At 43.4% G+C, this 25,609-nt stretch overlaps 1 long non-coding RNA gene across 1 annotated transcript; it reads right to left on the reverse strand.

Annotated features, from left to right (window-relative positions):
- Positions 1 to 10,273: 10,273 nt before the first annotated feature.
- On the reverse strand, positions 10,274 to 17,520 carry LOC115532591 (uncharacterized). The gene is made up of 3 exons (XR_003974076.1): positions 16,956 to 17,520; positions 14,221 to 14,359; positions 10,274 to 10,367 (listed from the first exon to the last, which is right to left on the reverse strand). It is a non-coding gene; the product is annotated as an uncharacterized LOC115532591 (long non-coding RNA).
- Positions 17,521 to 25,609: the final 8,089 nt, after the last annotated feature.

The following is a 25,609-nucleotide window of genomic DNA, read 5'->3' on the forward strand; positions in this document are numbered from 1 at the left end:
GGTGTCTGCACACCCTGTCAACTGTGAGCGATGGAGTTCGGCGAGAGAGAGAGGGGGGAGAGAGAGGGCAGAGGGGTTGGTGGTGGTGGAGGTCGGAGAGAGTGTGTGGGGGGAGGGGGGGTGAAGGTGGAGATTGAAGAGCGAGAGAGAGGGGAGGGGGGTATTGGTGGTTGAGGTCAGAGACAGAAGTGGGTGGTGGTGGAGGTCGAAGAGAGAGAGAGAGAGAGAGAGAGAGAGAGAGAGAGAGAGAGAGAGAGAGAGAGAGAGAGAGAGAGAGAGAGAGAGAGAGAGAGAGAGAGAGAGAGAGAGTGCGGTGAGGTGATGGCTTCAGCCTGGTGGTGTCTCTCCTCTCAAGCCTCTGTCGGTTGGAGGTGGAGTTGGGGGAGTTGGGGGGGTTGGCGGGGGTGGGGGGGGGGGGGGGGTGGGAGGGGTGGAAGGAACGGCGAAAAAGCATGGCACAAGAGTCTCCATTACGGGGGCTCGGGCCACAAGAGGCCCCCCGCCTCCATTACCGGCTCCATCGCATAAGGGCCTTCATCGGGGCTCTTAGTCATTCTAATGAATTGCGCCAAAGCACGGGGCCCCCACGTCGCACCTCGCCTCTGACTCTGACTGCGTCGCTATGTAACATCTCTCCCACGCACCCCCCCCTCCTCGACACCCCCAACACCCACCCACCCTCCTCGATGGAGACGAGCACCCCGATGGAGGATTGTGATTTTTCCTCCCCTTTTTTTCCCTGTAATTGTGAGGCTTCAGAGGGCTCTTAGGCAGAGATTTAATGGCGTCTAATGGAATCTCATCAAAGCGCAAAAGAGTGAAAAAGTGAAGAGAACGGGAGAGACAGACTGAGAGAGGGTGAGGGAGAGACTCAAAATGCACCACGCTTTCGTGGTGTGAGTCAGATGTAAGTCAGAGAATGTACTGTAATGCAACAATATTGTGTTGAGCATTCTTTAAACCATGTAAATGCTATTCTATACGCGTGTGTGTCTGGGTATGTGTATGGGTATTTCACATCCTTCTCTTACCTCAATCTTTTTCATTCTCATTCACTTCCTCTCACAGTCCTACCACTGCTTTACAACCATGGTATGGATCTCTGATTCTCTCTCTTTTCTCACCCGCTCTGAAAAGACTCTTGCCTTGTCGTTTTTTTCTCCCCCGCCACCGATGTTTTCAGCTGGAAGTCTTCCATTTTCATCTTTTAATTTCTCTCTGCGGAGCAGTTAGGATGAGGAGTTATTGCGACGTCACCGGCCACGGTTAAATGCCAAGGCACTTTCTTGAGAGCACATACACACACGGACACACGTAAACACGCACACACACAAACGAAAGAGCTAGGACGAGCGTACCTCGCGCACATTCGTGCACACGGAAACACACACGCATGTGCGCTGACACACACACATACAAACAAAAGGGCTTAGGTGCTCCACACACTAATGCACACACTCCCCCCCCCCCCTCCCCCCACACACACACACACACACACACACACACACACACACACACACACACACACACACACACACACACACACACACACACACACACACACACACACACACACACACACACACACACACACAAGACCTTCAACGCCTCCAGACATTTTCGCAGCAGAGTCGCAGTAGAAAGACCCCGAGCTCGATGCAATCTGTCTTGGCGCCTGTCCCCACAGACGGAGAACAACCGGAGTGAGTTTACATACATAACAAATCAGGTAAAAATAGCAGGTTAATAAAAGAGCAGTGAAATCTGATATTGCACAAATAGCAAGCCTGTGGCCAAATCTGCCTAATGTGCTGTTTAAGGCTGAAAAGTGGAATACAATTTGAAACAATACAGCCCCCCCCCCCCCCCCTCCCAACCACCCCATCAAATCACCTCAGATGTTTAGTTTGCCATCAGGAATATAACAATATTACCCCCCCGCCCACCGCACGGCGCCCTTCACTCTTGCGTGGAATGAAAAGAATGAACCTAATCTATCAAAAAAGGTCTTCTGGCAAAATGCAGTTTAATCTGAAATGATTGCAGTCGTGTATGCTAATCAAGCAAGGGGGAAAGAGGGCCAGGTGTTACCACGGCGAGGCTGAGCTTGAGTTTGTGTTGTTGGGGAACAACAGCGTGCTCGAGACAAGCACTTGAGACAATAAGAGCCATAATGGCATGTAGATCTTATTGGTCATAACACGCAGAGCAATTAAGGGCCACCCAATATCAGGGAATGTAATAGAGCGGAGGCAGAGAGACCATGTAGATGAGTGATGTCTCCAATGGTGGAGATGACTGGGTTAGTGTGTGTGTGTTTGTGTGTGTGTGTCACCTGATAATATGAAGACAAGCATGTCACAATAAAATGTAAAAATGAATACAGGACCATGATGTTCTTTTAATTGAATAACATGCAGCTGCAGACATAACAATGGCAGGACCATCTGAATACATAAATGTGCGTGTGTGCGTGTGTGTGTGTGTGTGTGTGTGTGTGTGTGTGTGTGTGTGTGTGTGTGTGTGTGTGTGTGTGTGTGTGTGTGTGTGTGTGTGTGTGTGTGTGTGTGTGTGTGTGTGTCTGTGTGTGTGCATGCAGTATGTGTGTGTTTGTGTCTGCATTCTACATGACTGAACAATGTCATGGTCTATAAAAAAAACTAAAATCCTGAAAGAAATCCATACATTTATTCATAACGCAATTTATGAACAACGACCCTCACTAATCCCACAATAACTAAAACGCCTGTAGCTACACCATCAAAAAAATGTTTCCATTTTATCCTTCAGAGGGCTTTTATGAATGTACAGCTCCCATTAAAAATTGTAGTTTAATATACGATATCAATTAACCATTTGGATTCGATTAGGTCCGTATTCCTTATAGGCATGCAGGTGCATAGCTCCATATCTATTAGAATCCGTGTGGCTCACGTACACGCACACACACACAAACACACACACACGCGTGCAGGCACACACACACAATCCACATTTCCTCGCAGGTGGCCGTCCAGATACATGCGCTAATTAAATTACTATGTACACTTTGACTACAATCCCTGGCCTGTTTCACCCCTTAATGATCACACGCTGGGTGCAGATTGGTGAGGATCAAACACGACCACAGAGACGTAATGCACTTATCGGCCAATACCGTTCTTATTTACCAGCCGGATTAATTCATCATGGATATTAGCGGAAACACAATTACATATGCACGCTGCCATATGGAGCACGTCAGCAGCATCCTATTAGAGGCAGGAAAACTCTTGGCATACGCACTGAATTAGGTGAGCCACAGGAAACATTAGGCAAGCGGCGATTACGCAAAAATGGAGTGAAATCATTTTCCACCATTTGGGATGCAACGCCCTTGTGTTACTAAATATGTTCTACATACTGGAGACGCTTCCCGCGCCTGAAAGTGTGAACCTAGGTGTGTTCACTGGAGAGACAGCGGGAGAGAGAGATATAAGGGGAGCGAGTGAGATAAGGGACACATGGGAGGGAGGGAGGGAGGGGGGGAGAGAGAGAGAGAGAGAGAGAGAGAGAGAGAGAGAGAGAGAGAGAGAGAGAGAGAGAGAGAGAGAGAGAGAGAGAGAGAGAGAGAGAGAGAGAGAGAGAGAGAGAGAGAGAGAGAGAGAGAGAGAGAGATCAAAGAGTGACACACTGACAGATGTCTTTGATTCACCTGTAAGCCTGCAAGTGCACGTGTGCATGTGCCTGTAACCTCACACCAGGGGTGGGTGGGGAGGCATGGAAGCACAAACACACACACAAACGCACACGCACATGGGTGACATGCACAGCACATGGAGTTCACATTAATGAGAGCGCTTGTTTTCGTCGCACAGAGACAAGAGATATTTGAAGCATTTATTAAATTATTAATCTATTTATTTATTCATCTAGTCAGTCAGTCATGTTTTTTTCATGGCTGAGAAGCTCAGTGTAATTTCATTGAGCTACCAGATGGTTGAGGGTTTAATTAACAACTTCAAAAGCAATAACTGGAGAGAGGGGCCAACAACAGGCATGCACGTACACACACACGTGCACAAATATACACCATCATGTACATGTAAGCGCACACGTGCAAATACTCAGTGCAAATGCACACAGGAACATAGCCACATTCACAATAGCACACATAAACATGCACACATACTAATTAGTTTCCATGCAAAACCCCTTCGTAAGCATAAATTTATGCCAAACACTCATGGTTATTAATTGACACCATACAGATATCAAACAGAACAGTCATTGTACGCCCAGCTTGTTCAGCTATGCATATTCTCTGTGCTATAGAAAATACATTTCATGCGGGGCAGGATAGCATAGTTGGTAGTGTTCAGCTCTCAGCTCTAAGGTACTGGGTTTGATCCCCAATGTCAACAAACTGAAGGCAAGGCACTGTAGGAATGGTTGAGCAAGATGCATCTCCTCTATATACATACACACACATGGTGATTCACCTCTATACACACATAGTACATACATACACATGGTGATACACCTCTATACACACATACATACACACACATGGTGATTCACGTCTATACACACATACATACACACACGGTGATTCACCTCTATACACACATACATACACACACATGGTGATTCACGTCTATACACACATACATAAATACACATGGTGATTCACCTCTATACACACATACATACACACACATGGTGATTCACCTCTACACACACATACATACACACACATGGTGATTCACCTCTATACACACATACATACACACACATGGTGATACACCTCTATACACACATACATACACACACATGGTGATACACCTCTATACACACATACATACACATGGTGATACACTTCTATACACACATACATACACACGGTGATTCACCTCTACACACACATACATACACACACATGGTGATACACTTCTATACACACATACATACACACACATGGTGATACACTTCTATACACACATACATACACACACATGGTGATACACTTCTATACACACATACATACACACACATGGTGATTCACCTTTACACGCATACACAATGTGTATGTATGTATGTGTGTATAGAGGTGAATCACCATGTGTATTACGCATGGTGATTCACCTCTATACACACATACATGCACACACATGGTGATTCACCTCTACACATACATACACACACATGGTGATTCACCTCTATACACACATACATACATACACATGGTGATTACCCTTTACACACACATACATACACACACAAAAATTGTGAATCACCGCTGTATACCCATACATACACACACATGGCGCTTCACATATGTCATGCTACTGGACTAAAGGATTTGTGTCTATGCTAGACTGAAAGGCCCGCCGGGATCCGCCTTTTAAAAATGTCTGAAAGCCACTAAATAACCGATGGGTTGCAGTCAAACTTTAACAAACGGGAGATATTTAAACTAAACAGTTCATGGAATTTAACTTATCATTTAATACATGTAAAAGATTTGTTGATTTTTGAACGAGTCTTGCCATGCCTCGTACATCTCTTGTTGCCGGGTTCACGGCCATAAGGATTTGGTTATTTCTGTCCCTAATGGGTGTTAAGAATCATGATCATATGATTATGCGGGAGGGGAAATGAAGCACACCTGTTAATTCACTAAGTTCATTCAGTGAAAAACGTTTTCGCAGGACTATTCCTGGCGTAGGATTCGGGAAGCTTGCCATTAATCTGTGTCCCAGCAGCAACACAATCAGGGAAGAATGCAAATGAAAAAAAGGGACACCTTGCTCATGTTAATCTACTTTGACTGCCTATACAGGAACACATTGTGAACTTCAAGTAAAAACAAAACACCCCATCTTGCATCCCAGCGCATTTTACAAAGCCCACAACGTTGTACTGCCAATTAAGTCCTGTTGATACAAACAAATGCCAATAGAACACAGTGTGAAGCGCTTTATGACTAACTGTGATGAAGGGCTGTACAAATATTGTGAAAGTCAAACCAACTTCTCGGCCAAGTACTCCATACTTTCTAGATTAAATAGATCAGGTTTAAAGAGGCCACCAAAAAATGAGTCAAGAAATATTAAGAAAATTGTTAATTGAGAAATGCACAAGAAAAATAGAATAGCACTATGTTGAACTCTTAAATAAAAAAATGCCAAACTCAGCATTACCAATGACCATGGAGGAAAAATGCTTGTTCCTACATTGTCAAAGAGTTAACCTAACTAAGACAAAACAATAAACATACATTGTCATATTTTGACACGTTAACGAAACATAAGTGTATGACCATGCTCTTGGTGACATCAGGATCCAGGTTGGCTCCTCCACGCATTAACAGTAATGACATTTGTAGATAAATCCTGTTCATAAGTACTTTGGTCGTATTTGTGTATCCTCAAATCCGTTGTACACCCAGTACTGTCCAACTTCTGGTGTGGACTATTGCTACAGCGTTTGTATGCACAAAATCAGCATGAAACTTGGAATGAAGCCTCAACAAACAAACTTGTTTGTAGATCGATTAAATACACAAGTTGGCCACCATGTTGTGTTTTTATATGATAAGCCTCACAAGCATCTGTGAATAACTCCGTATTGTAGATATGGGTTATAGCATATTGGAGCATACATGTACAATGGGGGTTGATTTATCATGAGGGTATGCAGATATAAATGAATAGCATTCACATCGCTCCCTTGCGGTTGCTTTAGCTATACAGAGTGTACGTGTAGCAACCAAATTTTATTTGTATTACCCAGCGTAATCTGTATATTGCATATCAACTATTTCCCTACCTATTTCACTCTCAGCCATCCTTATAAGTGGGAACACAGTCAGCCACCTTTCCTGTTGCCCTGTTTTTTTTTTGGTCCATGGCCTTCTTTCCCCTCTGATGGTTCAGGTGGTGCCATTTAAAACCACCTGACCAAGGGTCTAGCTAGACCTCAACGGCTGTCATTGTGCTGTACAACTAAAACGGCCACCTTTGCTTAAATAGCCCCTAAGGAAAGATCAACCACTCAGTCCTGCCATCCTATAGGCCACCGGGGAGGCTGGTAGGTTGATCTTATCACACATCTGGTTGGACACTACCCTGATATGATCTCACCCCATTCATCTTCATGGGCATGTTCACCACAAAGTCACTGACGGGGAATAAAACATGTCCATTGTAATCTGTTTTCTTTCTAATTGTATTGTTTATTGTAAGCCCAATGTGATAACAAATTAAACACTTTAAAATAAACACTATCGTGAGTCAATGAAAATCTGAGAACTTGAGAAAGAGTTTGAATCGTAATGTTAGATTATCATTGCTATTTCACAACAAATTGTGAAGGGTAATATTTAGGAGTTCCACAGAAATACTGTGTAAATCCCCCCCCCCCCCAAAAGAGAAAAAGTGCGTTCGTAAGATTCAAATCTCTTGCCAAGACCAAAAGGGCATCTCTCGTTGCTTGCAAGAATCTGGCAGCAAACGCCAGTTAACATTAAAGCAGTGCTGGTTTGAGTCCATAGGGAATAGAGGCAGTTGGTATTTTCAAAGTTACTTCTGTTGGTCTTTCCAAATAGCTTTTTTCCCCCACTCTAGGTCATAGAACCCAAAAGCATGCACACATTTGATACCAGGCAAAGTGCTTCGAGGTCCCAACTGACCGCGTATGAGCACAGCCTGCTAAACATCTAACAAGGGGCTTCAGCCAAATCTGGTTGTTTTTACACAAAAAACACTCAGAAACTCAGCTTAGATGTTTTTAACACAAATCAAAAATTTTGATATTTAAAAACAAGAAAAACAGGAGCTTTCCAATTAAATCCCAAAATGATGCATGGGTAAATGTATGTTTACTGTGCTATTATATGACTATAAATCCGATCCACTGAATATAGTATGTGAATGTGTACAGCCTGCGTTTCCTTTACCTCCCCAACCGATGTTGTTTGCAGGGTAAACGGGACAATGGGCCTCTTCAGATAGCCTGCGGATCAATGTCCTTCCCAGTTGAAAATGTCAGCGTAAGACTGTTCATTAATCTTTCGCCACCAGCCAAACAAAACAAAGCTTTGTTAGATATTGGACCATCCAACCTCACCTTTTGATTTACAATCCCCCTCTTCACTCCTGTTCAAGGAGGAAATTGCTTACTGTATATATTTAGAATTCCCCTAAGGATTTTAAATCGAGGGGACTTGAAAATGGCCTAACTTTAGTTTAGCATTGTACGATGGGTGATTCATCCCAGCAACGTAGGGCTAGCTGCTAGCAAGGCTAAGCTAAACGGAAGGCGATTGTTTGGAGGAATCAACCTCCTACAGTGAAGGCAGTGGTGAATGTCATACGTGCCAATGTTAAAGGAAGCAATTAGCCACTGTTGGCATGAGTAATGGGCAAAAGGCCGGGATTGTCTAGCACCGATAAATTCTGCTGTCCTCCCTGCCTTATTAACACAAAGAGTGCAAGATGGGGGTGGGGGTGGGGAGGGGGTGGCGAGAGTAAATGGGAGGGGAGTGTGGGGGGGGGGGGGGGGGGGGGGGGGGGGTGAGTTGAGGGTGCAGCAGACCATAGGGGGTGTCAAAGATAAACCCGGATTGACAGCAGAGTGCGGCGGCTAAATGCTAATGTACGGACTGACATTTAGTCGCCTTGAGGAGCTGGCCCAGGTTAGCTCAGACGACGCGCCACGACGCTGACAGTCTGAGAGCTTGGCGGCCCTTCCGACGCAAGGGGGCAGAGACGAGGAGAGAAATAGCATCCCAGCCCCCCCCCCCCCCCCCCCCCCGACCCCCCACCCAACCCAAAATACCAGCGGCGTATCTATCTATTCTTTACTGTTGAAAAGGAGAGGAGGGGGGGAAGACAGGAGCATGTTGAGATGTTGACACAAGGCATTTATCGTGAGTGTGCAGGCTAAGCTTATAGCAGGCACTCTGGTCGCTGATAAAGAGGGAGACGGCTGAGGAGATGGCACCATAAGGAGACAAGTGGAAAGCGGAGAAGAGAACAAGCTGCTTTTCTATCAACCTCCCAGGGAGAGGAGGCCGGCCGTGATACCTGTCCAGTAAATCCCATGACCCCCCCGGCCAGACCATTACAGGCACAAGAAACTTGAGATAAGAACTTTTGCCTCGGTGTATTACGAGAACAGCCCGGGAAGAGCGGCCTGGATGGGTGTAATAGAGCAGTGGTTCTCAAGCTTTTTTGAGCAAACGCCCCCCTGACCTTACCTTGATCCTCTGGTGCCCTCCCCCCCACCCCCCCCCAATAAAAAAACAGCCCCACTCACACTCGTGTTGTATTGCTTAAAGGTGTCATTGCATCGATTTTTATTGATTTTGCGGCGGTCACTTACAGCAATGAATGAGTCGGCTTTGGTGAAAAAATGAAACAATTTTTTAGTCGGCTTTGGTGAAAAAATGAAAAAAAAAATTATTTATTTTTTCTTGCTATCGGCCATGTTTGATTGTGTTGTGTTGGTTAGTGAACTGTTAACCCGCGAACTTGGGTTATGTTTATCAGAGTTCCTTTAGAGATCATGACGATAGCTGATGTAGCGGGAGTCCGGGCATGTGCAGGACCAAACCGCGCTGTATGACCACTGTTACACTGTGCATAGACAGTAAAAGGATGCTGAGACAGTAGAGGGGTTAGAAATAAATAAATGAAAATAGGCTATTTATTTCAGGTAGCCTATTTTTATTTTTATTTTTTTGAAAACCATGAAAGTTTAAAATCCACCCAAAAAAAATGAAAAATAGAATCACGTTCCCAGCGCCTCCCTAGGTTGTGCGAACACCCCCCAGGGGGCGGTACCGCCCCCGTTGAGAAACCATGTAATAAAGCATCATAGGTGATATTTTACACCCAGGTTGTTGTTTCTGTCTAAAGACTTTTAGACACCGACCGAAATGGCATCTGAATGAGGTAGTTAGTGTGCCATGTATTTTAGGCTTTTTACATGGACTCATGTGTGACATATTCAATTAAAATGTATGTATTTGTGTGTCTGTGCCAACGTCAATATTTCGTCAATCAGATTTATACAGACAACGGCTACAGACAAAATTGATAAACCTCTGTTTGTGATCCAGTCAGATCTGACATGATACACATTAATTAAATGTTGGGTAGTAACGTGCCCTGCATCAAACCAATTGTGTTTTTGATTCTCAACAGGTAGATCATTGTATTCATACTGTCAGGGCCTGTAATGCTGTAATACATTGAACTCTCTTAACCGCTGTTTGGCTTACCTGTGTTTTTAAAATAACATCCGGACTGCGTTTTTCCTCAGCTCTCCCTGTGTGCCGTCTCTTATGTCGCCCCTTGTTGGTTGTCGTTCAGGATCAATTCCTGTCAACATTGAATAAACATCACAAACCCTTCAGACTTGCCAGTTTTCCCATAACTCATTCTTCGTCATCTCTGTCGATACCTCCACACCTCCCCATGGTCGAGACTTCAAGACTAAAAGGTGAGATGCTATTCTTACTTTCTGAATATGACACATTTAACATTTGTCCTCATCCTCATCGTAAGACATATTTCACAATTGTGATTTGGAATATTTCCATATAAAGCACAGTGAGTAATTCAAAGTAATTTTGCAGAAGAAAACGGTTATTAGTTGCTCAGCCCAAAGAAGGCCAACATGATAGATGTTGGAGAGTTGAATAATATGTCAAGTTCTAACCATTTACAAGAAGGGTCTCTTGAAAAACCTCTACATAGTTATCCTTTACCATTCCGGAAAAGCTTTACTTTTCTGATTGCTTTGTGAAAAACGAATCAATTCCTTTTTTGTTGCTTTTCGGATAGTAATCTGTTACTTTGTTACTTTTATGTTATTTTTCCGATGGTCTGGAATTTTCTGGCACTTCTACTACTTTTTCAGTCAAATCTATGATGCAATCCTATGATTTAGCCAGTTTTTGCAAGTCTCCACTGATCTGTTTGTGAACACACACGTGCACACGCACAATTTCCATGTCTCATGGAAATTGTGTGTGACACACCCACGGCTGTGTTAACCAATGCTTCCTGTCCGTCCATGGGGGGATTACTTGATGTGGTCAAAGACACTGCAAGGTTCTGGCAAAGAACCAGTTCATACACAGGCACAGTGTAACACTCAACACATTATCGAAATACATTGTTAAAATAAAATAAAGCATATTATCGATTGAATGCAAATTGTTGTTTAAGTTAACATTCAGTCGTTTTTTAATTCCTCCAAGAACAGCAATATACTCCAGGTAAAGCTGCCCAGTGACACTTGAATTAAAACGTTTTATTTGCACTGTGTTTTAGCATCTAAAAGAACATTAAAGGCGGCAATGATGTACAAAACCTGCTATTTGAGTGCTTTGATTTTCAAGAGGAATAGCCTCATATATTATATATACAATATATTGTTTCAAAGCTGTTTATAGATCTATATCAATTGATATAATTGAAATGTATATAATCTATTCATATACTTACATACCTTTAGATTAGTATATTATTATCTCTGACAAATCACCTGACAAAACCCAAGAAAATCAAAAATCTCTTGACTGGAGAACTTAGTGGTCTGCAAAAAACAGAAGTGACATTCGTACAATTTTAATTACCATTAAGTCAACCATAGTTTCATGCAGCAAAGCGTCTCAGTAATCCAAGCATAAAGATTTGACCAAAGGGCGATTCCAAGTGTCAAAATAAGGAAATTCACCCAGACTCTGGCTGGAGCTCCCCTCTCGGCAGGCCACTAAGTCTCCTTCAGCGTCAGCAAGCTTCACACGCTACAATGAGTTCGTTTTGATACGTGGGCACCTCTCCGGAGGTAAACGAGAGGGTAGAAGAAGTAGACAGAGCCAGCAAGACACACACACACACAGATATGTGAACACCTAATGGGTTCTCTGCTTTAGCAATGTGCGCCGGTAATTAAGAAAAAGCCACTCTGTGCGTGCGTGCGTGCGTGCGTGCGTGCGTGCGTGTATGAGATTGATGGACAGGAGGAGAGCAGTGTGTGTGTTTCGGTGTGAATAATGACAGATGTGTGTCTATGTGGTGGGTCGGTCTACAAGGATGTGTGCTTGTGTGCGCGCGCGTGTGTGTGTGTGTGTGTGTGTGTGTGTGTGTGTGTGTGTGTGTGTGTGTATGAGTTTGATGGACAGGAGGAGAGCAGTGTGTGTGTTTCGGTGTGAATAATGACAGATGTGTGTCTATGTGGTGGGTCGGTCTACAAGGATGTGTGCTTGTGTGCGCGTGTGTGTGTGTGTGTTTGTGAGAGTGTGTGTGTGTTGGGGGGGGGGGGGGGGGGGGGGGGGGGGGTACCGGTGGGGGTTCCAGTCTGCTCTGGTCTGGTCCTCTTCTTAATGAGGACCCTAATCAGCCCTGCGGAGGCTGGCCCGAGACCCCCATAGGTTCATTAAGTCCGGTAAAAACCCAGCCTGCCAAGGGGGGAGGCATCTGTGGGCTGCGGTGGTGGTTCTTGGGGGGGGGGGGGGAGTATGGATGGTTGGATAAGGGGTTGAGGTGGGAAAGTAGACAGAAAAGTTGAAGGAAGTGAGTGAGGAAGATAACAAATCTGTTTCCGTTTCTTCTTTCTTTTTCCTCGATCACAGCGATCGAGATCATCGGAGGAACCCATTGAGGGAGGGAGGGGGGGAGAGAGAGAGAGAGAGAGCGAGAGCGAGAGCGAGAGAGAGAGCGAGAGCGCGAGCTGGGGCCCCTAAACAGACCCTTATCGTAGCAAGGGGAGGATAGATAGGGAAGGTAGAAAGAGAGAGAAGCTGAAGAGAGGGATAGATAAAGAGAGAGTGAATGATAAAGGGTGAGAGCGAGGGAGAAGGAAAGGGAAGGACGGAGGGAAAGAGACCGAAGGATGGCCAGCAGTGATAACATTGTGACTCATTGGCCCAACCACGGTTGCCGTATTGATCATCTGATTGGCTGTCCAAAGGCTGCAACACGGATGCCAAACCCTTTATCGCATACATCCCCCTCCTCCTCCCCCTACCCTCGATGCTGTGTGTGCCCATGTGCACAGCATGCGAACATGTTACACACATGTGCGGTCCTAACATACCTAAATGTATGGTAACACTATACAATCAGGGTACATTAATCGACATTAGTCATTGCAGTAATAAGGATTAACTAGTGATAACTAACGGTTATCTAATTAATGGTCCGGTAATCATTTACTAATGCTGTTTGTGTTTATAAATGGTGTTCATGTTAACTCAGGTGATGCCAAGTTATTAATTTAAGCAATATTAGGGTTAGAGTATATGCATGTAGATAGAGATACACAGAAAATAATGAGCAGCGGTGCGTGTGGGTGGTATAAGCGTGAAGTGGTGTGTGGGAAAGAGGTGCCGGCGTGCGTATTATCTGCCTCTGTGTGTGGGCCTTGTCCAGCAACAGGTGCTCAGATCACGGCCGTTTCCTCAGGAAGCCGATAAGACCCACCTCATAGAGCGGCTGATAACCCCCCAGCCCCCTCCCTCCGCCTGCATCCCCCCCCCAGAGCTCACCGTTTCCCTTTCACGGGATCCGATCGGAATGGGCCCACAGAGAGACATACAGAGAAGGAGAGAGAGAGAGAGAGAGAGAGAGAGAGAGAGAGAGAGAGAGAGAGAGAGAGAGAGAGAGAGAGAGAGAGAGAGAGAGTATAATAAGCCGTCCATAACGTTAAGGTAGATGGGTAATGATTAGTCATTCCATGACCTAATCCCAGGTAATAGCCTGATTAACTCAACCCTACACATACCTCATTATGTACTACTATAGTTTTCTTTGTATAAACATGTAGAAAACATGTTTTTTAATTTTGTATCATACGTTGTATCACCTCTTAGAAATGTGTGTTTTCCATGTAAAATAAAGCCCTTTGATTCTTGAGAGAGAGAGAGAGAGAGAGAGAGAGAGAGAGAGAGAGAGAGAGAGAGAGAGAGAGAGAGAGAGAGAGAGAGAGAGAATGTGAGAGAATTTACCCTGGTGTGAAGGTAATAGTTGGTGACATGTGCACACTGTGAGGGGCGAGTGTGAAGAGTTGGCTTTATCTCAGCCCCCCCCCTTTGTTTTCCCCTTAACTCTCACATTGATTGGACAGGGGTACCAGTAACAAGAGAATAGCTTTGAGCAGTGCCACTAGACTCCCACATCTGCTCTGACCACACACACACCCACACACACACACACACAGACTAACCTGCCAGCCAGAATGCCAAGATGATGCATGTGTGCATGGAATGGACCTGGTGGTGCGCATCCTCGCATCTGCCTGGGTAGATCATACCAGTTGTCCAAGAACACGATGTCTCAGTAGCGATGTACATAACCTAAGCGATCTGAATAAAAAAGAGAGACAGAGAAACAATCGAATCAGAAAAATGCTCTGTGGAACAGTGCTAAAAAAAGGTGTTTTATTTTAAGATTTATTCCGTCAGTGGTAGCTGCGTGTTTGATCATGAACACCAACTGTCCTAAAAATTTTTTTTTTTTTTCTGTATGGTTTTCTCCAGGGAATGCTGTCTTTCTTCCCAAGCTTCACGCCAACATTCTCGAATCAACCGTAAAAATATCAGCGGGGGTCCCCTCTGTGCTTCTCAAATATTTTTTTATCGCTGCCAAGTCTTTCTATTGCCGCCGTAAACGCACTTGAGACTCGATAAAAAAATACTAACCACATCACAATCTCGAGGCAATTTGAAATCGGAGAGAAGAAAAATACCTGGATGTAACACATTAAGCCAATTGAGTGTGCAAAATAACTAATTTTTTCCCATTCAGAGGAAGAAGATGAGATACTGAGATGGTTGCGTCAAGTCCTGCTCATGAGGTTGAGTATTAAATGCTCCAAGGGTGCATTAAAAAAACACCTTGAGTGGACTCGGATATCTGTCCTCGGTTGAAGATCTGTCCGCAGACATGGATACTGTAAATACTACAACCAGCCAAAACTACAAACAACTATTATGGCGGGGAGACAAACATATTGAAATTGTTCATCTCATCTAAAGCGGCCTCAAGGTTTAGGGCTAGCTAACAAAATAAACCACGGAGGGGCTTAAAGTTTACCACTCGTTGTGGGCACATAATCTCTGCTTCGAGGAGACCAAGGTTCATCCTGTGTGTGTTTTTTTTATTTTCGCACGCTCCCTGGCCGCGTGTGTATTGGCGCATTAGAATAATCACCTGTTTTGTTTAACTAAATTATGGAAAGCGAGAGTGCATTATGACTGAACAAACAACTATTTTTAATCCTGCATGTGTAACTCGATTAAAAGCTATTTGATGGCACTCCTGTTTGCAGTGTGCGGGTGCGTCAGATGTAATATTCAATACACACACACACACGCACACGCGCGCATGTCGAAAAAACTTTGCTGCTTAATACAATTTGGGCATTTAATAACCAAATTATTCTAATCAAAAACCTCTTGCCAATCCAATTAGGGATGAATTATAATCTTATGATAAATTATCTTGTGTTGACAGCCTAAGGGAGCACTGCAATCAAACATTAATTATTCATTGGGTAATTAAGTTCATAGGTGTTTTTCCCCTCACTCTTGCTGACTCGCTCCATCTTCTTCCTTCATGAGGTCTCTCTGTTTGGCTATGTGTAGGTCAAGTGGCCTGATTGCAGTCTGGTATAGTTAGGCAGACTTTTCGAACCCGAGACAAAAAAGGTTTTGGATCATAACCTTAGTGTCAACAGGCTAACCAGTATCAGTTCCCTGAGCAGGACAGCTAACCCTGACCTGCTCATTAGACATATACCAAAAATATGTTGTGGGTAACAGTGTTTACTAAAATGAAAAAGTTGTCAGTACCTTTAAAATTATAAGCCTGGTCATTGTTAATCATATAAACTTTGTCAACCTTTTTTGCACAATGAAGTTGTCCTTTTACATCACGGTTTAAAAAAAAATGCATCCATTACCAGTGTATGCATTTTAAACCTAATTTTGCTCTTATATATTAATTTTGGTGTGACTCAAATTGAAGCTGTGATGTATACAAAGCTTTCAGAGTCTGTTTGTTTTCATTTCTCTCGGTCAAAGTGAATAAAGCCTTGATTGCTTAGATACAAGGAGGCCTCCAAGTCCACATCCACTTCTTACAGAAGGCCATTACATCATCCTGCCATATTGTTTCAGTATTCACATCCTTTACTGTTTGTGATTCAGTGTCTCAGAAAGGCAGAGAGGAGTCATTGCTTGTCTGATGTTCTCTAAATGGAGAAATAACTTTTTTTTTCTTCCTATCCATGGACGAGGTAGAAAATGCTGCAATTGGTAAAATGATATGCATTATATACACAAAACTTGTTTGAAATGGAGCAGAATGGAGATATGTATTCAAGAAAAACGTGCTTATGATTTTTTTTTGGTGGTAGAGTATTAACTTTTAAATGGAAGGTAGTGTTACCGAGCACAACATCAGATGAAACAAACGTTTGCTTCACTGACAAAATAAGTGTCGCTTTGCACTACAAAAAAACAGAAGGCTTGAGAAGCAGAACTATTGTTTGTTTAAAGCCAAAGGGGCATGTCCGAGTCGGGAGCAGAATTATCTTCAGGCCGGCGAAAATAATACAGCCCTGCCTTATTCGCGCTCTGTGTGCTTTGCTCCATTCAAACAATATCAATCTAATTTGATATCACCCTACAAATGTGAGGCGAGATTTGTGTTGTGAGATGAAGAGGTGGGGAAGAGCTGCACTGGGCCACTGTTTTTGCCATGCTATGTGCCAAACATAGCCTATCTACATAACCATGTATCAAGGACGTTTAACATAACACATAGGCACATAGGCCTCTATCTCAAGGCCATGATGGAAAAGCTAATACTAGTACCTAAAACCAAACAGTAAGATCATAACGGATAAACGAGAATACCGGCGATACAAACCAAAACCAACAACTAATGATTTCTTACCTCACTTAGGCTTAACAGTTGGAAGAAACGTGGGATGCATGGATGGTTTGACGACAGCTTGTATTTTAACATTTTTAAAACATGCCTTTTTATCGTGGTCAAACATGCTCAGTTTCCTTCAATTGTCATCCAAAGGAACTGAAACTGCATTTTTTCTCCTGAACAGGTCATTCCAAAACCATATAAATGTGCTTACTATTTTCCATCGACTAGCATAGCCTGGCTAGCTGGTAAAACTAGCACTCTTTTTCCGGACAAAGAAAACCGAGAGTTGCGGTTTGACTTGTTGTAATTGACAATCCAAGCTCTAATCACAAAACCCCTGGAGATAGACAGGTGCTGTATTGTTCTGAAAATAACCGAACCGGCCCAGATATGTCATCCGGAGGGGTGTTGAAAGGACAGTGCGCGTTAGAGAGATAAACAAACGCCAACATTCATCAAGTTCAATTACGTGGAAAAGACGTCAAACTTAGACAAACGAGACAAGCAGGTAAGAATTTTTCTTTCTTCTTTTTGCGCCGGCGCTATATAAGAAATGGTCCTTTTAGCAGCAACGAGATGGGTGGAGAAGTAAAAGAAAATTAAACATCAAAGATATAATGGACTCTAACTGTCCCTCTTTGGTTTATTATTTTTTTATTAGTCAGAGCTCCGCAGACATCCATCAGATCGCCTTTCTTCTCATACATCAAAGAACGAAAGTAGCATAATGCTGCCATCTACAGGCGTATAAAGTACTGATTCTTGAACGTGAAAGGCTCGAGGTAGGTGAGAAACACACACACACACACACACACACACACACACACACACACACACACACACACACACACACACACAAGCTCTTCTGTAGAATCGTCATCTTCGTACACTGAAATGCCATTATCATTGGACATTCACATAATGTATATTTACTTTAAAATATTTTCTTTCTTGGATCATATTTAAGGTATATGGTATACATGTTAAAGCCTAATTCAACACAACTCCTGTTCTACATCTCAAATATCATACAAACTGCAATTAAGGCAATCAGATAACCACACACACTCGCACACGCACACACACACACAGGAACGCTAGAGTGGAGGTTTAATCAGTGCGGCTGTGGTGTGGAAGCCCTTTCTTCCCCACAGTGCCAGGAAGTGTTGTGATGATGGCGGCGTTGGCATATTGATGTCAAGTCTTTATTGTGTGGGTTTATGGTGGGGGGGGGGGCTTGATTATCCCCCTAACCTTTTCCCCCTCGCTCCCTCGCCACTCACACACTCTGCTAACGATGTTGATGTGCATGTGAGTGTGTGTGCATGTGTGTGTTTGTTGAGACTAATGAAAGAGAAGCCTAGCCCAGAGCAGCTTATTGTCTGTCGACGTCAAAGAGACCTCCATCGCACTCTCATATCTTAGTGTGTGTGTGTGTGTGTGTGTGTGTGTGTGTGTGTGTGTGTGTGTGTGTGTGTGTGCAGGTGGTGTGTATCTTTGATCCCTAATTTACTTAAAACATATCTTTGAAAGGTGTTTTTGTTCCTCCCTTGCATTCTAGAACCGAAGGTATTGAAGCTATACGGCCGCAAGAGACGCAGGGACGAGAGAAGAGAACAAGCAAACAAAAAAATAAAACAATAACAACGATACTTTTGGAAAGTTGGGGATCAAAACACCAGCCGAGAGAGACAAAACAGGAGAGGGGAGGAAGAGAGGCATCTGACATGCGGTGACAGATCGACAGACAAGCCGAGCCTGTCAGAGAGGTGCTCTTAGGGAACTTGAAACGAGGGCATGATTAGGATCGGAGCAAAAGGATCGGAGGACAGCAGCTCGCTAGGCACACGCTGTCTGGGTTTGTAAAGACTTGCATAGCTTCAGCCCCGTCGCTGTGCTTCCCGTTTGCCTGCACTCGTGCAGGTGTACACAATAACCTGCATGACTTTGGGCACAGCTGCATACTCGCATGTGCCCACACACATGCACTTTGCCATGCATATGAATTCCAACGTACCTGCATTTGCTGCCCTGACATGCTCACAATGTCTGTGACTGTGTGTGTGTGTGTGTGTGTGTGTGTGTGTGTGTGTGTGTGTGTGTGTGTGTGTGTGTGTGTGTGTGTGTGTGTGTGTGTGTGTGTGTGTGTCCGACTGTCTGTGTGTCTGTGTGTCTGTTTGTGTGTGTGAGTGTGTGTGTGTTCGCACAGCAGGGGTGCTTCCACATGTACAGAAATGTTGGACCCCCCGGTTCTGACCAGCTTCTCCATCTCAGCTTTTTATGATGAGTACTCGGGGAGGGTAATGGCGTGTGTGTGCGTGTGTGTGTGTGCGGGGGGGGGTGGGGGGGGGGGGGGGGGGGGGTCGCCAGCACTAGCAGTGGCTGTAATTGCCACTGGAGCAATTGGTCCTCATTAGATGCTATGGAAGCAGGTAATTGGCCAGCCCGGACTGAGTGATCAATACACCAACCATCGGCCATTACTGGCTATCTGGGGCTGGCGCTTCGCCTCAGCACACAGGGGTGCCTGCAAGGGTTCGCATGGGAGGGTGTTGAGGGGGTGATCCGGCCTGAGGGGTCAAAGGGAAGCGATGTAGGAGGGGCTAAAGAAAAAAAGAGTGTGTGTGTGTGTGTGTGTGTGTGTGTGTGTGTGTGTGTGTGTGTGTGTGTGTGTGTGTGTGTGTGTGTGTGTGTGGCGGGGTGCTCATTATTGCTTTCTGAGGCCCGACCCGCTTGTCCTGGCATCTGATGCCGGTTCGATGTCCACTTCCCCAATCTGTGCACTCGCTCTCGTTTCCCCATGCTCTCTCGCTCCCTCATTTATCCACTCTCCTATCCACCGAAAGGCTTTCTATCTACGATATGACCCCAGTGTGCCTCATTATGGTGACCCCCCCACTCCCTCCCATGTCAAAAGTGACTGGCGGTATTGATAGCCATGCCACTGTCGGTACATTCTTGACAGTTTGAAGGGCGGCAGATCAACCGTTTCCTCTGCTACATTCAGGCTGTAGTTAGCAGCTGGGGTCCAGCGGTAGGATAATGGTGGATGGTACAAGAGAAGTTAATAGTAGAAATTAAGTTTGTAGATATTTCAGATCTGTCTGTGTTCCCGTCTGAATTTGTAGACAACCAATCTGTAATTCCTGAAATGATAAGTCTATTTTGAGTGGGTTGGGTTAAAATAGGCTTGTTTATCATTGCATCAGTTTAGCTTCAAATTAGTTTTTGATTTGTTGTGTGTGAAAATGTAATTATATTTATTTTACAAAGTTGTCATATTTGCCCAGGGTGAAACAATAACTGAGTTACGGAAATGTACCCCTATCTGAATTGTCCACAAAATATGAAAGGGATGTGGAAATGCAAAACAATGAACCAAATACAAAGTTATAATGAGTTATAGAAAATACATTGCAATGGTTTCACACCACAGTTTATTTGGCTATTCAATTTACAAAAATAACGACAAAATAATCGACATGTGTATATATATATATATATATATATATATATATATATATATATAATATACACATATATACACACACAGCCTACATACACACACACACAGCCTACACGCACGCGCACACACACACACACCCACACACACACACACACACATATAAATATAGGCTACGAACACATATATACACATACATACATACATACATATAGGCTACATATACACGTCTATACATATATATACATATAGGCTACATATACACGTCTATACATATATATACGTGTATATATATATATACACATATATACATCAATACGTATATATATACATATATACACACATATATATATATATACACACACATATATATATATGCATATATATATTTTTTGCAAATACCTCTATACAATCGCACAGTGCCTAACAACATCAACCATCACACCAAAGGCCATTACGAAATCAATACAGCATTTGGCTAAATTCAATAGCATCGCTGCACGGCTCAATATGATTATTTTCATGCTTATCTGCCTCGTGGTGTGCTTTAAGAAAATGACTCATCTATAAGAGATATTGAGGTTGTGGTCTATTGATCTACTAAACATCTAACTAAACTGTTGGTTCATTTCAGTGAATAACGGTCAATGGATAATTGCCAACAAAATACATCGAACTGTTGCGATTACATGCTTGTGAATGAACCTTAAATAGTTTGTTTTCGATGATTTGCTCGGTGATTAAATAGATAAGGGTTCACAACGCTGAGCACGCAGCCTCCTCGGTGGTCGTTTGATTATTACGCCATTTGATTTGTGTGTAGTGTCGGACTGCCCTCTCTAGGACAATGTTTTATATTACAGCTTAAAAGATGATATACTGTCAATGACCACAGATGGGCAATGTTTACCTAATGATGACATTGAGTGAAATCATTTAAAATAGTTTACATATCATTTCAGGAAACCAGGCCAGATATCACGTATCGGATAAGCCTGTCAATATTCTGATAATAACATGCAATTTTCAATAATATAGAATGCAGTCAGAAACGGCACATTTTCTACTCATTACAAATGACCTGATTGAGGTTATGACGTTGTTGACCTAGCTAGGCCTATGTGAAGTAGACTTTCATGCTTGCTTTTTGTGTTCCCGCTGCTTGAAGATACACAGTCAGTCTTTAGCCTGATTATAGCCTACTAGTCCTCCCGCAACCGTTTCTCCTTTTACATCTATGCATGTGTAAGTAAAACAAGGACTATTAGCCTTGCACGCATCTCTCTTTTTATTATTTCAAATGTATTTGTAGAATTCAATTTACAGAGGCTTCTGTAATTGAGAATAGTCATTATTGAATAGGGATTATCAAAGTCATATTTTGCTACGAGACTATTCAAAATCACGGCTGCTTCTTTTGAAAATGCGCATGCGCATGTTGTAGGGCGGAGGCATGGGTGCAAAAATCGTGCTTTCCACTTCCATTTTCGGTATTTTGACCCCTACAATTGCAAATGAAACAATAACATACGATTTCTGCAACTTTAATGTTGTAAGTTATGTTGTAGTGTTATTTTGAGTGAAATATCTTGACAAGATGATTACAGGATAGGTTTTGGAATTAAATATATAAATAGGGTAATAATTAGGCCAACTATAACAAGGCTCCAATGATCTTCTTCTTTATGCATCGGCCGTATTTTTCTACTCTGTGGAAGACCACAAGGAAGCATTTATAGCCAGCTCGTCTAGAATACTTCAAAGTCAAGGTAATTTTGTTTATTTAAGTTTTTTTTTTAGTCACCAAGATAATCCAAGATTTGCGGCCTATATATGCGAGTTGAGCAAAATAAACTTGAACACTCAGCTAATGCATGAATCATATCAGTGACTGACATGAACATAAATAGGTGAAGGGTTTTGTCATTATGATAAAAAGTTGCAATTTACTACATCAGGTTTAAGTAGGCTACATATTTATAGAAAGTCTTGCTAACATCAGAGATGTTCTGTTCTGCGAATATTAAGATGTGTGTTCTGAAATTAAAGCTAAGGTGACAGCCTAGCTAAACCTGGAGGAGCACACCAAGTCTATAAATGAACATCAAAACATCAACATATTTGACGTTAACAAGCAAACCCAAATAGGCCTAGATCATGAAATCCAATAGCGCCGATGATTAATGATCAATCTTGATTGGCATCGGTGCTGTATAGTTCAATCAAAATATTTTCTTCGGAGCGAATGCTATAAATTTATTAGGCCCACCATTTAGGCGACACTTAAACCGTGTAAACTCTTTTGAGACTAAGCCTGATGGAACTGAAGTCTGCCTGTGCCTGAAGTAAGTAAATCTTTCGTTTTTGCTTTCGCATGCAGTAGTGGAAGCCTAACACATGGCGGCAGTGTTGACCCGCTAATAACCAGCTTTTGATCAGCTTCTGAGCTCCGTCTTCGCTTATGTACGTCCTTTCACTGGGTACAGAACGTGGGAACCTGATTCTATATCGCTCATTGTAAAGTTTCTATATAGTAACAGAGGATGGTCATATATTCTCCAGCAATGTGGGATTGTTCAGAGCCACTGTTATCTTGAATATCACATATTGGAATATTTTTTAGGGAATTTACTTTTACATGCCATTCAAGTACGTATGTGTGCAGCCTGGCTCAGACCATAATAACTGGTTTGTCTTGAATACCTGTTATTTAAATTCTCTCCATCACTCTGTCTGTCTCTCTCTCATTCTGTATCCCTTTAACATAATCTCTCTCCCTTTCTCTGGTGATGGTGGTCCTGAGAGTAGGATTTGTGTGTGTGTGTCGGGGGTGCAGCTGAACGGGGCCCAGGAAGTGAGGGCAAGATAAGGGAGAATGGGCGGACCCCTGCGATGTCACAGATAGGGGCCCTAATCACATTCATTACATCAATTAAGGGGCAGGCTGACACAAATGGGGAGCGGTACATGGATACTTTCCCAACAGACACACACACACACACACACACAAACACCTGCACCCGCACCCACACGCACACGCACACACACACACACACACACACACACACACACACACACTGCTACCGATCAATCTAGACTCTATACGTGTGCTGTTTCCGAACCATTACATTTTTCTGCCTTATTGCACTTTATAATGGTCCTCATCAATTGATTACACACACACACACACACACACACACACACATAAATACATACACAGCCTCAATGACACCTATGCCATTGCACAACGGATGGGAGACGCAGAATGGAACACCTGACCTTGTGTGTTGGTGTGTGTGTGTGTGCGTGTGTGTGTGTGAGGGTGGGGATTGTGTGTGTGTGTGTGTGTGTGTGTGTGTGTGTGTGTGTGTGTATGTGTGTGTGTGTGTGTGTATTCAGAGGAAGAGGGGCTTGACCCCATGAAATCAATAGATCACCCTGCGGCCCAATACAGTTCAGCTCTTTGAAACAGTTGAGCAATAATACGTACTATAAGTGGTCAGGGGCTGTAAAGTGCTTTAATGCAGCAACGAGTTAAAAGCACATTGTGAAATTCCCCACGGAGTGTGTATGTGTGTGTGTACACACTTGTGTAACTCAAACCCGTCCCCATAACGATTATGTATATGGAGACGGAAGAGTTGTTGAAGCAAAGATGAGCGGGTAACGTTCTGTATAAGACCACCACTGCAGTGTTTAAGCCCCACCACAATGGCTTCCCTCATAGCCACACACAGACGAGGGGTAATCGGAGCCACTCCATCATTAGGTGTAATTTGTACAGTATATTTGGGGTGTGGGGATGGGGGGGGGGGGGGTGCTGACAAAAGGGGGTAGAGATGGTCTTTCCCTCCCATAGACAGATAACGGGGGCCGTACGTGGGTCTCGAAAACCCGAGACAGAGAGGATATGTGTGAAAAAAGGTTTTAGAGAGATGCAGCTGACTTAAATGGAGGATATTTAGGCATGGAACTTAGAAAAGGTTTAACTTTTTTTTGTCTTTTTCTTTCTTTCTTTTTCACATTATTTTCCCGGTTGATACTCTCCACAGCTGAAGCTGAATCTTGTTTAAAATACATTCATTTCCTTGTATTACTTGAGCACTACAGAGTCAATCCATCTATTGTCCCCTTGCCTGTGAGTCCAAATACACGAAGGGCTATTTGAAAGCTGTATCGGCGTAGGAAAGCTTCATGGTTAGGGTGTTGAACTCACAGATGAAAGTTTATAGGTTTTTAACCTGCAAGATATTCTACATTTACATTAACATTTAGGGCATTTAGCAGACGCTTTATCCAAAGCGACTTACAATAAGTACATTTGTCAGAAGATAGCCCAACAGCTGCTCCTAAAAGAAAGTACAGTGAATTCATTTAAAGAGCAATAATTACTGTTTTATATATAAAGCCACTGTTTGTTGCTTTGGATCTGCTATCAATGAGTAAAATAATATATGCAATATATACAGACATTGGGATGGCGGACATTTTGAACACAGAAGACAAATCATACGTGCTGTCCATGATTTAAGAATGAGAGTTTAAAAGAGTTTAAGCTGATGACTGTACTGTAGTCCCTCACGAGGTATAACAAAATCCCCAAGACAAAATAAATCGCTCTGGCGACAGCGTGCCGTGCGTCTTCGGGACAATAGGCTCTGGTACGGCAGCCATTTGTGGAATGGCCCGTGTACATTCAAAGCCTCCGGATATCCGTCAGCGATTGGTTGCCCTGGCGGTCAGGTATGCGCCAACGCGTCTGCGTCCTTTGAAGGCTAAATGACTCGTGACTAGCAGGTGCATGTTGCATGCAAGTCTGTGATAATACAACAATCCTGTGTCGTGTTCTTTGTGCTGTGTTTGTGTATGTATGTGTGTGTGTGTGTGTGTGTGTGTGTGTGTGTGTGTGTGTTTGATTGCATGTGTGCTAGCTGGTTTCCTTGCTGACCTCGGTGGTATCAAGTCAACTGGCTCCACCCCCATTCTCCCCCAAGAAAAGAAAAAACTTTGCCGTGATCGGCTTGGCGACAGAGTGGCCGGCGACAACGGTCATGAGCGACAGCAGAAGAAGAGGAGAAAGGGTGCAGGCAAAAAAAGAAAAAGAAAAAATGGCGAGATAAAGCATCAAGGTGGGGTCAGGAAAATGAAAAAAAGGGGGGATAAATTGACTGCGAGCGTGTGTGTGTGTGTGTGTGTGAGGGGGGGG

Source organism: Gadus morhua, chromosome 19 (genome assembly GCF_902167405.1).
Source record: "Gadus morhua chromosome 19, gadMor3.0, whole genome shotgun sequence".
Taxonomy (NCBI): Eukaryota; Metazoa; Chordata; class Actinopteri; order Gadiformes; family Gadidae; genus Gadus; species Gadus morhua.